Source organism: Mytilus trossulus, chromosome 8 (assembly GCF_036588685.1).
Source record: "Mytilus trossulus isolate FHL-02 chromosome 8, PNRI_Mtr1.1.1.hap1, whole genome shotgun sequence".
Taxonomy (NCBI): Eukaryota; Metazoa; Mollusca; class Bivalvia; order Mytilida; family Mytilidae; genus Mytilus; species Mytilus trossulus.
In genome coordinates, this window is record NC_086380.1 from 38645031 (window position 1) to 38654812 (window position 9782).

Genomic DNA, 9782 nt, shown 5'->3' on the forward strand with positions numbered 1-9782 from the left:
CTTGGCGCAAATGGCTTCTTCAGATATTCATGATATATATTTTCAAACATGTTTCTGTCATTTTTGTAAAACATAACAAGTCTGGTTTCCTTTCTTAGTTATTGTAGGGAGTCCATCATGTCTAGCAGTTGTCACATACCTTGCAGCCCTTCTTTGTATAAAAATAATTGTTCTATTTATTTGTGTTAGTACTAAGACATGTAAGACAAAATGGTAGATGGATTCTTTTGCGAATTTTCTTTTCTTACGAATAATATTTTGTCAGCCTGAACTTCTTTCAACTGGTGGCTGTATAAATGGTCTGTTGATTTTTTGATAGGTTTCTTCCTGTTTGTTTCCCTTTAGACATTGCATTGGTCATGTTGGTGGGGATAAAATTGCATACACCATGATTTTTCCAATATTGCAAGTGTTTCCGATAGGCATGTTTGTAAAATTTTAGCATGGATAGACTCCATGTCTGATTTGCTTACCTGGCCCATAGGGCCAAGTGAGCTTTTCTCATCTTTTCACGTCAGTCTTCATCGTCCATTGTCTTTAACCATGTTTACATATATTATTAACTTTTAATTTTTAATTTACAAAAATTTTTAATTTACAAAAATCTAACCAAACTTGGCCACAATCATCATTAGGGTATCTTGTTTAAGAAATGTGTCCATTGACCCGGGCAACCAACCAAGATGGGCACCATAGCTAAAAATAGAACATAAGGGGAAAATGTAGATTTTGGCTTTTAACTCTGAAACCAAAGCTTTTATGAGTAAATCTGACACGGTTAAAATTGTTTATCAAGCTAAGATTTATCTGTCCTGAAATATTCAGGGGAATCTGACACCTGGTTGTTGGGTTGCCCCTGGGCTGAATTAGTAATTTTAAGGAAATTTTGCCGTTTTTGGTTATTATCTTGAAAAGTATCATAGATAGAGATAGCCTGTAAAAGCAATAATGTTCAGCAAAGTAAGATCTACAAATCAGTCAGCATGACTAAAATGGTCAAGTGACCCCTAAAGAAGTTATTGACCTTTATAGTCAATTTTCAACAATTTTTGGTATACAATTGCTTTAGAGCAATCTGTAGACTTATACCGATGGCTCAGAGCATTACCCTCACGTCAATCTTTTTATTCTAAACATTAAGGAACATCTCAGATACTTACATGACTTATGATTGTCTTGCTTTAATTCGGTAAGTTGGGTAAATTAGTAGGGTTTATTAAACATAGTAAAATGATGTCCATCTATAATAAAGCAGGTGAAATTGATAATCAGCAGTACTAAGAAATACCTCGGCCTGGTTAAGGCCAAAACAAATTTTAAATAACTTTTTTCAAATTGGCACATACTGTTTAAAAATGCATATTAGGATCAAGAAATATCAACAAAAACATGAAAAACATGAAGATTTTTATGTGATGACGTCACAATTAGGTTTTATATATACTGTTTTCACAAAAACGATGAAAAATACAGAGTTTATACAGTTTGCTATCTTTATACAATGTATCTGTTGTGAAAACATATCAGCCAAGAAACAACAAAATAATCATAATAATTTAACAGATGCTTTATTACAACTTTTATGCTATTAACAAAATATCACCAAAGTTGTTTCTTAGGTTGGCACTTCCTTTTCAATCTAAAATATACTTAAAAATTTGAAGAACAACAAAGAAAATCAAGAAATTTTACAAATTATGCACATGATGCAAATTAAGTCATGATTTGTTGCCTTGGTAACTCGTTCAATGTCCAAAATTGTTTTCCTTTTTCTGTATACCTTGTATCTTAGATATTGTACAGTAATTTAAAAATATGTACATGATAACTTTTAAATTAACAGTAATTTTTGGAAAGGGCCAAGTTTATTAAAGATAGAGAAAATTGTAAGTAGCAAGAATGTTCAATAAAGTAAGATCTTCAAACACATCGCATCACCAAAACACTATTTGCTCATGAATCCATCTGTGTCCTTTAATTAATATGCACATAGAACAAGGTGAGCGACACAGGCTCTTTAAAGCCTCTAGTTAAATGATGCCATATAAAAAAGAAGATGTGATATTATTGCCAATGAGACAACTATCCACAAAAGATCAAAATGACACATTAACAACTATACATTGTAGGTAATCGTACGGCCTTCAACAATGAGCAAAGCCCATACTGCATAGTCAGCTATAAAAGGCCAAGAAAAGACAATGTAAATCAATCCAAAGGAGAAAAATAACGGCCTTATTTATGTAAAAAAATTAATGAAAAAACAAATATGTACATGTACATGTACATATAACACATAGACAAACGAACTACTGAATTACAGGCTCCTGACTTGGTACAGGTACATACATTTTTTGTACATAAATAATGTGGCGGGGTTAAACCCCAACCCTCCCCTAACCAGCTGGGACAGTGGTATAACAGTACAACATAAGAAGGACCTATAAAAATCAGTTGATAAAGGCTTACGTATTGTTATGCGTTTACTTTTCTACATGGGCTAGAGGTATAGGGGGAGGGTTTAGATCTCACAAACATGTTAAACCCCGCCACATTTTTGCGCCTATCCCAAGTCTTGTATCATTTTAATTTTAGATCTTGTGTACAATTTGGAAATTAGTATGGCATTCATTATCACTGAACTAGTATATATATTTTTTTAGGGGCCAGCTGAAGGACACCTCTGGGTGCGGGAATTTTTCGATACAGTGAAGACCTGTTGGTGAGCTTCTGCTGTTGTTTTTATCCAAGGTCAGGTTGTTGTCTCTTTGACACATTCTCCATTTCCATTCTCAATTTTATTAACTTGTCAGATAGACAAAAAATACAAGTGGACGTGGCTGGGTACTTAAACATCCCGACACAAAAAGACACAATGAACAGATGTGAGCTCGAGAGTACTCACAGTTATCTGACACAGCTAGTTCAAAGCCATTAACAACTAATAAAAAATCATGCAACTAAGACTAAACAATCAATCTGTACACATCCAACATCCAATGGATTTAGTGTAAAGACGTCTTAAACAGCCAGAGAAAAACATGACCTTGTGCAATGCCAAGTTACAGGTATCGACAGATTGTAGATCCATGAATATGTATACATGTATGTATATAACATACCAGTAATATTTAGTTAATCTTTTAATCTACTGATATCAAAATCAATATTTATACCAATAAAACAATGTTCAATGATCTTCTTACAGTGTTGAATTGGTAACCTTTTAGAATAAGTTATTTAAGGGAGCGACAAGTTTACATGGATCATTTCTAAATTTCTGGGCACTGTTAACAACATTTCCGTAAAAATGAGAATGTGCTATCCGGTATGAAATAAGTTTGCTACAGGTACAATCAAGCTTCAAAACAAATCTTTATATCTATCATGTCTATGGAAAAATTCAGTAAAGGTTTTAAGTAATTTATGGTAAAGATATCCATGATATCCCTGGTTTTAATAATTTACCAGTAATACATAGGTTGCGTTCGTTAAAATTAAAAACGTCATAACAGACATGGGCATAACAAACAAGTTGTGAAATATAAACACGGTAAGATGGTGCCAAAGGAACATCACCATTTAAAAATGAAAAAAATAACAATAGGGAAAGAAAAGTCGTCTCTTGTGTTGTAAATTTTAGAGTGTAGTTTCCTGTTTAAAACCGAAATATCTAAATCCAGGAAAGGACAGTTATTACCGAATAAATTTGATTTATTTAAAGTAAGATCCTTAGGATAAATTTCAGCAGTATATTGAGAAAATTCTTGATTATTTAATGAAAAAATATCATCAAGATAACGGTAAGTGTTGTTGAATTTATCAAATAAATTTCGATGGGTCTTTGTTGAGTTTAGTCATTAACTGTGATTCGTAACAGTAAAAAAACAAGTCATAGAACATATTCATAGAAAAGTAACTCTCTGACAGAATGTATAAGTACAGAGCTACGTCATATGTAATACAGAAACACAAAAACCCATATGGAAAAAGCATTTTAACAAAAACGAAAGACAGGCCTAAACACTTTTATTACAAAATATATATCAAATCCAAAAACAAATGTTGAGTGCATCTAATTCATCCCATCTTAGATAAAGTAAATAGTAATGTATTTGTTGAAATTGCGAGATAATAATATCATTTTGCAGATCCCTTTTGCTTAGAAACTAAAAGACAAATAGAAGAATATGTGTTCTTATCAAATCTATCTACTACTTTGAATTGTAAGATGCACTCTGAGAATGAAAAAAATCTTTAATATCGAATAGATTTTATTTTGATAGAAGAACTTCAACATATTTCATAGAAGTTTGCAGTCTTTCAATTTATGGTTATTTAAATCTTTCTAAAATGTGAACTAGTAAAAATCATCGTACTTTTTTTCAACAAAACCTTTGTAAGTATTTATTGGTACTGCTGATTATCCATTACACCTGCTTTATTATAGATGGACATCATTTTACTATGTTTAATGAACAAAATTGATGGAAATACTAAATTCTTTGTTTTTCAATTTTGACAAAATGCAAGACACCATTTGTGAACTTTAAACTGGTCCTTCACTTTTGCTTGTGCAAAAATAATCATCAATATATTATAATGCCTACCAATGTTAAAACTACAATAAACATGATAAAGTATTTCTTAATATATATTATTTTTAGATAATCCCCCAATATCATGTCAGAATAGAGTAGCCTTACTTCATTTTTTATACTTTCACAATTCTTATACAGACTCTGACAAGAGTGTAGATACAATTGTAAATATTGCCATTTTACATGATCCCATGCTTAATTTTCAAAATCATCCATATTGCTGCATCTTTGTTAGCCATGGATTACATGTACTTTCAAGTCCCCCTCTTCTGATTTGATTTAACACAAAGGTAATGTAATAAGATCAAAATTACATGAAATATATATATTTATCATATACTCAGACTAAATAACATATCATTTTTACTGTGTGATAATAGCATTTAATTAACGTAAATTCCATATTTTTCGATTGGTGCTTGGCGGGCTGATATGAAAAGTTTATCATTTGCTTCGATTGTTATCGCATGCCTTTCCGTAACATTATCGCATGGCATTCCGGTGATACTCGGAAAATTCCGGAAAATACACCTCAATGCAACGTTTTCAGTGAAAACACATCAATTTACAAAGAAGTGTACAAAACAATATTTGGATACTTGAGAATATATTGTGTAAAATAATTAGAAAAAAAAGAAACAAACAAATTATTAAAAATAATTGCATTTTTAAAACAGTTTCAAACATATTAATTTAGAAAGTTGCTTAAAAAAGTTGACCTCCAAACAATGTTAATTATGTATATTGTTTAATTATATATTTTGTCGATTCATCTATAACAAAATATTTTTCTTCTCTGTTGAGCAGATGATCGAAAGTATTAATATCGAATGAACTTAATTATGAGTCCGACGTCCGTAATCTTTTCACTCTTTGAACTCTATCTGGTAACCACGTAAAATGATTAATTATGATTTTAGCCGTTATTATTCTCCATTGTTGAAGCATATGATAAAAAGATCATAACATGTCATTTTTCTTATTGCATGTATTATCAGCCCTGGGTCAATATCAGCCCTTGAGCCATGTGGCTTTTGGGCTGATATTGCACCTAGGGCTGATAATACATGCGATATGAAAAATACCATGTTATAATCTGATAACATTGTACATGAATATAATCACAAAAAGATGTGTTATCGTTACCAATAAGACAACTCTCCATTCAAGCCCCAATGAGTACTAATGTGAAACAATTCAGGTAGGACGAACTTATTGCCAGTCTAATATAAAAAGATTAACAAGCTACATGTACAACCACTAAAGATACTGAGTCGGGACAGGCATATTGTGCATATAGTATAACTGCAGTTAGGTTAAACGTATTTGATGGATCCAAATTTTAAACCCTCTCTCTAACCTGAGATAGTGGTGTTAAAGCACAAAAATAAAAAAACATTTAAAACTCTTTTGTAGGGGTTTTTACTCATCAGATGCATGATTCAGATCAATACAGTGGTGTCTGCATAAAAAAGTTGATGGGAGAATGATGTTTATCAAAGGTAGGGTTTGAACTGGGTAAGAGAATGACAATAGAACAAAATAAATCTTGTAATTTTATAGGGTGTTTTTCAAGGGTTTAAGATGTTTTTAGAACTTTATAGTTAATACAAGTGTTGATTTTGGACTTCATCATGTTCATTATGCGCTGGATGTCACTTTAACTTCAACAAAAATAGAATATACATGTATGGGGTTTTTCAATATGCTGAATCTAACCATGTATTTAGATTTTTAATATTTTGGCCCGGTTAGAATTAAATTGCTCCACATTGAGATCGAAACATCTAAAGGGTGTAAAATTGTACGTTATTTGATTTCATCAGAAATTGAATTTTGGGGTTCTATGATATGCTGAATCTAACCATGTAATTAGATTGTGGGTATTGGACCATAATTTAAAATTTTGAAGTTTCGAAGTTTCGAAGTTTAAGATCTTAGACAAAATTCATTCTGTGATAGAAACCTATGTTGTGTCAACTATTTAATCACAATCCAAATTCAGAGCTATATCAAGCTTAATTGTTGTGTTAATACTTGCCCCAACTGTTCATGGTTGGACCTCTGCGGTCATATAAAGCTGGGCACTGCGGAGCATATGGTTAAATGGGGAAAAAATGCAAATGAATTTACAGTAACTTGTGTATAGTCGGGTTTGTATAAAATTTAAATCAATTAGATTATTAATTAAAGTTATTAAAAAGTTTTCAAATTTTAGATTTTTGAAATTATGATCCAAGTTTTTAAAATATCAAACAGATCATTCAAGTAAACCATTGTATATATTGCCCAAAAAATTTGTGCTACCATTATAATCATTGTATATTTATGAGACTTTTTCAGTGTACCAGGGTTCGATTCCCTGCCTAGGAAATCATCATAGTGCTGGTGCAAAGTGGGCAAATATCCTAGTGGCCCCGCACTGATTAAAGTCTCTTTTATACTTTGTCTTTATTATTTTTTTGTACATGAAGTTATAAATGTGAATGAAAAGAGGGATACCTTACAAAAAGAACCCCAAAAAGTATTTTATTGATAATGCATGCCATTGTATTAAAATTACATTTGTCAATGTGAATGAAAAGAGGGATACCTTACAAAAAGAACCCCAAAAAGTATTTTATTGATAATGCATGCCATTGTATTAAAATTACATTTGTAAATGTACATGTTTGTCATGCATGGTAGAAAAAATATATATGTTTTTTGCATGGTAATAATTTGGCCTCAAACATCACTGATGAAAACTATTTGTTGATCTGCACATCTGGTGCAGCGAAATTGGTATTTTAACATTATTCCCTACAAAGGCCTACACGGACAAGTATATTAAATATAAATGCTATACTATTTGTTCACATTTAAGGTTGATGTAAACAAAGAAAAGAAAATTCAACAGATGAGGCTTTTGACAAGAAGTGTTATTTTGAAATGATTTTTAGCCAGCAAATCAAGGTTAACAGCATCTAGAGAAATTTGCACAGCAACATGGAGGAGACAACCCATCAATCCTTGCAAATCTTGCTGGACGGAATTGAGATTTTTTAGCACAAGCAACAATTCATGGAAAAAACTATGAAAAAAGGCTCTAGGTGTAATACCACCATTGATTTTCCCCTATTAGTCTTTGTTAAATTTGCACTTTTCAAAAAATTGTGCAGAATTTATCTTTGTTTCAAATAAAGAAATACTTGGCATGAGTAAAGTTTTATCCTGTCCAGTTCTATAGAAAAAGTTTCACATCACATTCCATTGCATATAAGAAAATAACCATCATTGGAAGTTAACCAATCAAATTTCTCCCCTTATTATACCCCACGCAACGAGTTGCGGAGGGTATAATGTTTTTGACTCGTCAGTCCGTCTGTCAGTCCCTCCGTCAGTCCTGTTTCTTGTCATCGCAACTCCTCTCAAACCACACAACAGAATTTCACGAAACCTGTTCAGATAATAAGGACCTACTATGTAGTTGTGCAGATCAACGGGAAATTGCGATTCCCTTTTGAACTTATTTGCCTCAATGTACTTCTGCAACAGTTTGTCATCTTAACTCCTCTGAAACCACACAACAGAATTTCATGAAATTTTGTAGATAATAAGGACATACTATTAAGATGTGCATATTGGCAGGAAATTAATTTTTCTTATACAATTTATTTTTCTTACACTTATTTAATTTCTCCAATGACATGTGGGGACGTGGGGTATGTGAGCGTGCTCACTAAGGTTCTTTAATTCTATCTGTGTACAAGGTTTAGTCACCATGTAACCTCAAGATGACAACATTTTCTATAGAAATCACAAATAAAAAATAATGGTGCTTTGAAATACCAAAGACATATGTTTATGACACAGAAATAGTTTTACTGCAATAAAATGTAAGATTAATTACCTACAACGGTCAAATTCAAGGGAATATTTTTTTAGACCTACTTTTGTATGCAACCAGATGTGACGTTCCATGATTTGGTGGTATTGCACCTAAATCAAAATCAAAACTGAAAACTTCTTGATGACAAACTGTTGCAGAAGTACATTGAAGCAAATAAGTTCAAAGGGGCGTAACTCCTAGAAAAAAAATTGAATCGCACTTTCCCGTCGATATGCACAACTACAAAGTATGTTCTTATTATCTGAAAAGGTTTCGTGAAATTCTGTTTTGTGGTTTGAGAGGAGTTGCGATGACAAACTGTTGCAGTAGTACATTGAAGCAAATAAGTTCAAAGGGGCGTTACTCCTAGAAAAAAATTGAATCGAAATTTCCCGTCAATATGCACAACTACAAAGTATGTCCTTATTATCTGAAAAGGTTTTGTGAAATTCTGTTGTGTGGTTTGAGAGGAGTTGCAATGACAAACTGTTGCAGTAGTACATTGAAGCAAATAAGTTCAAAGGGGCGTAACTCCTAGAAAAAAAATTGAATCGCAATTTCCAGTCAATATGCACAACTACATAGTATGTCCTTATTATCTGAAAAGGTTTCTTGAAATTCTGTTGTGTGATTTGAGAGGAGTTGCGATGACAAACTGTTGCAGTAGTACATTAAAGTATATAAGTTCAAAGGGGCGTAACTCCTAGAAAAAAAATTGAATCGCAATTTCCCGTCGATATGCATAACTATAAAGTATGTCCTTAAGTTATTATCTGAAAAGGTTTCGTGAAATTCTGTATCAGAGCTGCATCAATTTTAGATATTGTGTCCAAACTAATCACATTAAATTTTGTTTAAATTGCGACCTCTGCAGTCGCAGCCAGGTACACCAAATATACCCAATGTATAAAGTGTATAGGAAATGTAAACCAAGTACATTCAATGTATCACCGGTTATATATGGTCCAATGTACACACCAAATATTGTGCACGAAGTAAACGCCCTGTATACGACATGTACAGGGTTTATGCCTTATGTATTACGGTGACATCCCATTAGTCCGACAACCATTATTCCGACAGCCCATTACTCCGACAGCCCACTATTTCGACAGCCCATTACTCCGACAGCCCATTATTCCGACAACCCATTACTCCGACAGCCCATTATTCCGACAATGCGTTTTTCTTATGTGTATTGGTAAATTTTCTTTAAAAAGACCAAATCCGTTCTTTATGATATGTGTGGTTGTCCGTCTTGATTACAATTACTTTTTCCATGCGGGATATTTGTCTCAGTATATTGGAGT